This window comes from Aedes albopictus, chromosome 3, assembly GCF_035046485.1.
Source record: "Aedes albopictus strain Foshan chromosome 3, AalbF5, whole genome shotgun sequence".
Lineage (NCBI taxonomy): Eukaryota > Metazoa > Arthropoda > Insecta > Diptera > Culicidae > Aedes > Aedes albopictus.
Genome location: NC_085138.1, coordinates 121,697,926 through 121,705,530, shown reverse-complemented (window position 1 = coordinate 121,705,530; position 7,605 = coordinate 121,697,926). Strand labels below are relative to the sequence as shown.

At 41.1% G+C, this 7,605-nt stretch overlaps 1 long non-coding RNA gene across 1 annotated transcript; it reads left to right on the top strand.

The window, feature by feature from the left end:
• Nucleotides 1–4,357: 4,357 nt before the first annotated feature.
• On the top strand, nt 4,358–6,354 carry LOC134292112 (uncharacterized). The gene is made up of 2 exons (XR_009999473.1): nt 4,358–4,517; nt 5,544–6,354. It is a non-coding gene; the product is annotated as an uncharacterized LOC134292112 (long non-coding RNA).
• The last annotated feature ends 1,251 nt before the right edge of the window (nt 6,355–7,605 follow it).

Sequence of the window (7,605 nt, the reverse complement as noted above, 5' to 3'; positions counted from 1 at the left end):
GTATACTCAACAAGTTTTTCTCTTCATTGTGTGTAGGACTTATGGTGGCATCATTTATTGAATTTTTGTTTTCGTTGGCAAATCCATTTTCTTTGATATAGAAAGGTACCTACTAGCGAGAAACTTTATCATTAGGTACCATTTTGAGATGCCTCAGTAGGCCATGGCATTTTTAACGGTTATGTACTGACAATAGTCCATTTTACGAGCCGATTTTATGAATGAATTTTGATAGGAGGTAGCGTTGAATAACCCGTGAAAATCATATCATCATCAACATTGTTGTCACATCGTAAAATGGTTCATGGTTTATACGAGCATAATACACAATCAAACGCACGGCACATTTTCTATATCATTCAGAAGGTGATACATTCCTCAAAATATGCCGTTTTGGTTTTCAATGATGTTGTTCAAATCGTTCAAAGACATGAATAAAACTTTCTAGTCATTTTGATCATTTTGATCAACACATAGGACGATAAAAATGACATCACTTGTTTACGTCCAAAACTATTGTTTGCCAATAATAGCCTACCTTATCTTACTGTATGCCGTGTATGTGTTATGGTAAACAAATTGTTCTAAAGTGCCCCACACAATGCATACGGTTGCGTGTGCGAGACAGTAGTTTGACACATTTCCCATGGGAAAACTGTCAAAAAAAAAACGCTAACCTCGACGGAACGGACGCTATATGTTCCAGGCTTAACCTTGGATAACATTACGTTAACTCACTGGTTCATCTTATCCCACCCGTTTTAATTTGCCTCGGTATATCTTATTTTCGGTGTTGATAAGATAGTTCAAGTCAGTAAATGTAAAAAAAAAAGATGCTCTGCTTTTTAGAATGTCTTGAATTGGAACTTAGTATCTAAAAATTGGTATTCTTACGAAGATGTTCGTAATCGCGGGTATGGATCAACGTATTCGCCTTTATTCACTTTGCCACTGTTTCCTGGGCTGTTTCACTGGTCCAGGATTCATACGTCTTCATGTAGAAAAATAATTGAGAATATCGACAGGAAAGCAACATAAACGCGAAAATATGGTTCAACATTTTGTGGAGAATATCTTTAAAAATCAATAGGCAGTACGTAACTTGTCAAGAAAGCTAGCTTTTTAAGAAATCTTTGCATATGAAGGGATTGAATAACAAAAAAAAACAATTAATTATGTCACCACAATTCCATAACACAATCAAGACAAAAACTTGTTGAGCATACGTGATTTTTTACTTTATATGTGTTTCTGGGATGTTCTTATGTGACATTTTTAGAAAAATACCCAAACATTCAATTTTCACTAAATAGTAAATTGTGAATAACTCTAAAACGGATAGAAAAAACGCCATGCTGTCTTCGGCAAAGTTTTTCCTCATAAAATTTCCTATCTTTTTATGGAAATTGTTTTAAATTAGCATAATGTTCAGATACTTTTTATGATGGGTGAAATGCACAGTATATCAAAAAATTGCAAATTTTAGTAAATTCAAAAATTCAGTATCAAAAAGTTACCTGCAAAACATGTCATTAGTTATTTTTCCCAAGTAGTTTGGATCCATATCAAGCTGTAAAAAATATAAAAATAGTGAGAATTGTTAATTTTTGTACGGTAAAAAATATTTGTATGAAATTTATTACGAAAAATGGCCATTTTTCAAAAATCTTGCCGGGGCGACCTCTAAACGTCATTTCTGAAAGTTGCCGTCATACAAAAGTTTGTTTCTAACACCCTTAGCTATCATTTGCAGGGTGAGCCCCCAAGCTTTTTAACCATGTGCAATTTTGGGACAACCTAGTATACATGATCATTAAAGGAATGGAAACATTCGGTGCTTAAATCATCAGTTTCATTGGAAAAAGGATGAACATAGGGGCAAAGGCTGAAGAAGGGCACTCATACCTACACTACAGAAAATAATTGATGCGATTAAAATCGACATGGAACTAACATGACTGATGAGAATCTGCTGATCAGATACCCAAGAGGTGGTTTCTCGGGTTATGTGGGGATCGATCCACTAAAACTCATTATTCCTCTTCCTTATCTTCGTGATACGCACGTTAGGGATAATTTCGAGAAGAGGGGATCGTACATGAGTAAACCTCCTACATACTCGACCTTTGCTCCATGAAATGTGGACATTCAAAGAGCACATGCTCCGCGGTCTCGTCGCAGTCTGCACACTCCGGACATGCGGGGGAGCCTGAGTGTCCGAATCTGTGCAGACACCACCTAAAGCTCCCATGGTCTGACAGGCAGTGTGTCAAGTGAAAATTCACCTCGCCATGGGGCCTGTTCGTACACTTGGACACGCTCGGTATGATTTCTGACTTGGTTTGATCACCGCGATACTTTATATGCTTAGTTAGATTGGCTATTTTCGGTGAAATGATCAACAAACAGCATTATTTGCGTAACGCGTTTCGGTCTACTACTCTTCGACCATCATCAGACGCATTCAGCTCTGTGTCCATCTACCCTTACTGTAGGAATCCTATTACCTCTGCCACTTCAGCATAGACGATATTCTGGCGATTCGCCTCCCGCCTTTTATGCCGTGTCGCTCGAAGCATTCTTCATCCTCTGCCACCACAACTAGTGCTATGGACATCATCAACCCCAATGTGGTAGTACAGTTCATCCGAACTGTCGCACCGTGTTGGGATCAGGCTTACAGTCAAGGTTTGATTATTGCTAACTCCAATAGTAATACGTCAACTTGACATAGCTAAATAAAACTGGGGCATATGTCACAATAGATCTAACAACTAGTCGCAGTGACTTAGATACCCAACAAGGAATGAAAAAAAAAATTGGGCATCATGCCCGCTAGCACAAATACCGCGTCCTTTGAGACCGGGTGGTATGCGGTGACCACCCTAAGGCACATCAGCTTGCGGGTACTCTCGAGTCGAGTCGCTTCACGTTTCGATTGACCAGCTCTTTGCATTCTCCTTCAAGCTCTTAAGCCTGGAACACATAGCGTCCGTTCCGTCGAGGTTTGCGTTTTTTGACAGTTTTTTCCCATAGGAAATGTGTCAAACTACTGTCACGCACACGCAAACGTATGCATTGTGTGGGGCACTTTAGCACATAACATAAGTGGAACTCTGGCTCAAAAAGTTGATGCCTTTCCGATTTCGTACGCTAGGGCATCGAAATGTCAAATGCATTATAACAGTATTGCCATACCATTTTTCAGCATGTATGCCATTTTTCATTGCTGTGTAGTAAAACAAAGACCTCATAGATCTAGACTGGCAGCACGTGGAGATCTGAAATAGGATATAAATTCAGGCCAAACATGTCTAAAGGTCCTATCTGCAGAAGAGAGGCTCTCTTTGGTTTCCCTCTCTTTCGTTAATATCTCAACTGTTTATTTGTATTATGATTGCCTCCTTGCATTGAACGATGGTCAAAACAATCGTTTTTTGATTTGTACTGCAAAAATAATTGAAAAGTGTACCATTACATCCCAAGCAACACACAAGTCACAAAGAAGTGTCGACAGCGCAAGTTTTTAGTTGTACAGGAGTTATATTCATGTAATTCTAACACCAAGGCAAAATAACTTGAAAATGACTCGTGTCCAACCAAAAACCTGCGCTGTCGACACTCGTTTGTAACATGTGTGCTGCTTGGGATTGTAATAATTGAAAGAGAAAGTGAACAAAGAGATGCTCTCAAATGCAGATAGGACCTATTGAAATGTTTGGCCTGAATTGTGATGAAACTTTGTAAACTCAAGTGAAAAATACGTTTTCAAGCCTTAAATATAAAGGGAGAAACGTGGAACGTGGATGTGTCATTTCCAAGATTTCAATGAATTTGTTACGAAATGAATCCAGCTTTTTACGCTTGCTGAGGGATGATTCTTTTTTTACAGATCTTGCCGACAGCCCATGCAGCATCACAGTAGCCGGAAATTTCAGTTCATTGCTCCCGAATTGTCAAAAATTTTCACCAAGAACATTTTCAGTTAGTAGTAACATTTATTATGATTCAAAATTTATTTCTTTTTAGAGTTGTGACCGATGAACCGAGGAATTGCTATTAACCTTTTTACGCCCGCATATTTCAAAGCCCACACAGGGTCGGCTCTTTTCGTCGAGGTTTCACAGGAAGAGGAAAAATATTAATTGTGATTGACGTTTTTTATTACGAGATTCCTATTGTCCCTACGGCCTTACCATGGGCCTTACTTTGTCGTACTATGACTGTACTTGTGAGTAGTTCGTGTATGGTGTCCGTGTGGGCCCTGGTGATTCTGCCTGGTGCAGGGCTGCCGCCCGAACATCTGCACCTACGTTTGTCCCTCGTAGAGTGGCTTCACCTGCCGGAGTTGCACTTTCACTTTGTCCACAGTCTCTGTGCTTCGTCCTCGTTGTCTTGGTGTGGCTTCACTTCACTGGTCTGTGTAGCACACGGGTTCTCGGCTATTCTGTCTGGTACGATATGTCCACCGGAAGCACTATGCGAAACCGGAATACCTTCACTTCCCATTTGATCAGGTTTAGAGTGTCCATTTCCCGGCCAATTTTCGTGTCCCGGGATTCGGGACAAGATACTTAGCCAGTCCCGGGAAATCCCGGGATCCCGGGATTTTTTAAAATTTCAATAAAACCCAGAAATTTGATTTGTTTAGCTTTTGTGCAGTTGAAATATTCATTTTTTAAGTTATGGTTATTTCTGTATCCATCACAAGAAGTATTATAAAATGTCTATACAATGTACTGCACTACTACTTGATGTACAAATGACAATAATGAAATACATATAAAAGTATCAACGTTATGTTCGCCAAGAACAGTCTGTTTTCAACTATTTAGTAGTTAATTTATTGCATGTAATTTTCTACCGATATCTAATAGTTTAAGAGAAATAATTATCATAATCTGTATTATATCGCTACGGAAGATGTTTGTATTGTTGATATGTATCGTAAAAATCGCACTTCAATATAACTTTAGAGTACCTTTTGAACTCTTAGTTTTTGAATATTTCAATACAAAAGGTTGGACTCTTTTTGCAATTGCGGTTTTCCATAATTTTAAAACTTTTGTACTTGTTATTGAGATTCATTAATTCTCTTCTGAAAAAATCAAATTATTTACATAATATAGTAAAAGTTTGGTCTCAGATTTCCAAAATTACAATGTAATATGGTATGTGGGCTATGTCCAGTTTGTTCTTGCTGCTACTGAATAAACCAATAAATAAAAAAAGATGAATGAAATGCATAACATGATACCAAGTTTATCATTAATGATTGATTTTTTTTTTTTTTCAAGTATGACCTAGTGTCCAAAGCCCGATGGTGGTGTGTGAGAAAACCGCTCATATTTCGAAAGTGAAAATGGTCAGATAAAGTTTTTGCCTTGATATTTGGCAGTTTTATCTACAAATTGTCTTCATCCCGGGATTCCCAGGATTGTCGGGATTTCTGAAATGATATCCCGGTATTCGGGAAATCCCGAAATCACTCAAATCCCGGGAATTCTTGTCCCGGGATGTCCCGGGAAGGACACTCTAATCAGGTTCCCTTTCGAAACCTGGACTTTCCTTCAGTTTATGTCTGAAGCTACGGATACACTCATCTTCGTCACCCGATGACGTGTGAGTTATGCAGATGTAATTCAGGAATTCCCACTGAGAGTTGCTCCAGGAATTCCTACCGATGATTGCATCAAGAAGTCTCACCGGGGGATTCCGGTGGGAATTCGTGCAGCAATCCCCGGCTAGATATCCTGATGCCGTCGTTGGGAATTTTTGAAGAATTCCTCGGTTGGACTTCCTGGAGCAATCCTCGGTAGCAATTCTAGGCGGAATCTCCGGATGCAATTAGTGGTAAGAATTCCTAGAGGTTTCTCTGGTGGGCATTCCTAGAAAAATCTTCAAAGCGAACACTAAAATTCTCACTGTAGAAATTTCCCATTTCCTACTTAGAAACTTCCGAAAGTTTCCCTCAGGGAATTCTAAAGTAGGTCCTTCCGAGAATCCTCTGGAAATTTTCCCACAACCAGTGAGCCAAGAAATGCCCCAACAATTCAGCATCTGGAGGAATACAATTAAGCGCTCCCGAATGAATCTCCTTGAAGATCCTATCCGAAATTTACCCTGAAAATCCCTTCCGGGGATGTTCATGCAGTTCGTTTCCATCCTGCAACCATGTTTTACGAACACTGCGTTGTTTTTGTTGTGCTGGTAACAATGGTAACATCAGGTGAAAATTTTTGACAAATCTAAATCAGTGAACTGAAATTATCGACAACTGTGATGCTGCAAGGGCTGTCGGCAAGAACCGTCAAAAGCGAATCACCCCTCACCACAGCGTAAAAAGCTGGATAAGTGGATTTTCAGTAGCTAGTTTTACGCATATCTCAGATGCCAATCTTCGTTCCTGTATTCTTTGCTAAAACTGGAATACTGGTTGGATAAGATTTTTTTTTGTTTCCAAAAACAATGACAGTTCGACGCCTTTTATAAAAGATATAACAGATTCGCGTGCTGGAAAAGGGATACAACTTTTTCCTTCGCTCTGACTATGGAGTTCCACTTATGTTATGTGCTCTTAGGCCGGATGCGCGGAGTTCTGCGATTCCTGGACAGGGTAGGGATCGCATTGGCATAGCCGCGTCACATGCACGGCTTAGGGTTCCGACTAGATCATTGCTGGATAGATCGTCGATGTTACCCTCTATAAGCAATCGCCCCACAAATGCCGGCCTATCAAATCGCGAGGTCAGCCATCCCCGAAGACCCTTGGCTGTGGCCGTCTTTCTCCGTGTTGCTCCCTGTATTGAATCGCCATATGGCCACTGTGCGTGTATCCATCGTCGAACCCTCCAGTCCGAGATAGGGTTTAGACCCGAACTCCAGAAGGTCACATCAATGATGGACTCTGCACCATTCCTACTGTAGTTTTTTTTTTGTCGCCCACGTTCGCGACATCCACGTTCATTCTAGCCATAGCTTCGAGTAGAGCCCAGCCTCTTGCGTTAGTCAAGCCCTACTCAATCGCCCAGGCGTTGAAGTCTCCACCGATGACCACGGGACTCAAATCCACTAGTGCGCTTGTTAGCGAATCCAGCATAGACAAGAACTGGCTCATCCGCCAAGTAAGTAGGGCGATGTCTGTACTTGACTCCGAGACTGGACCTTTGCACACCCATGACCTGTGTCCTTGCTCGAAGCACTTGAAACACGTGGCTGCTCGTATATGCTGAGTAGACATACTGACCAACCTACTTTGATCTTGCCGCCAGCAGTCGCCTCGTTCACCTCTCCTACGAGGAGCTTGATCGTGGCGATCTGCGTGCCTGTCGGACCTTTTTGCAGGTGAATCGATGCACTTGATGCATCTACCTCGCACTGCTGCTTAAGTCCGGCTGTGAGCTCTTCTGCGTCGGTGATCTAGTCCAGGTTTTTACACTGGAGGGTCGCCTCCACCATTAGGGCTCTCACCTGCACGTTTTCGCCCAGTACCTCTCGAGCTAGTGCTTTGTAGGAGGTGTCTTTCCTGGCCGCCTCCTTCTTCAGCACTAGCATCATCTCGCCAGTCCTGGATGCTTATTACATCCGTGTCCAGCGGTGAGAGAT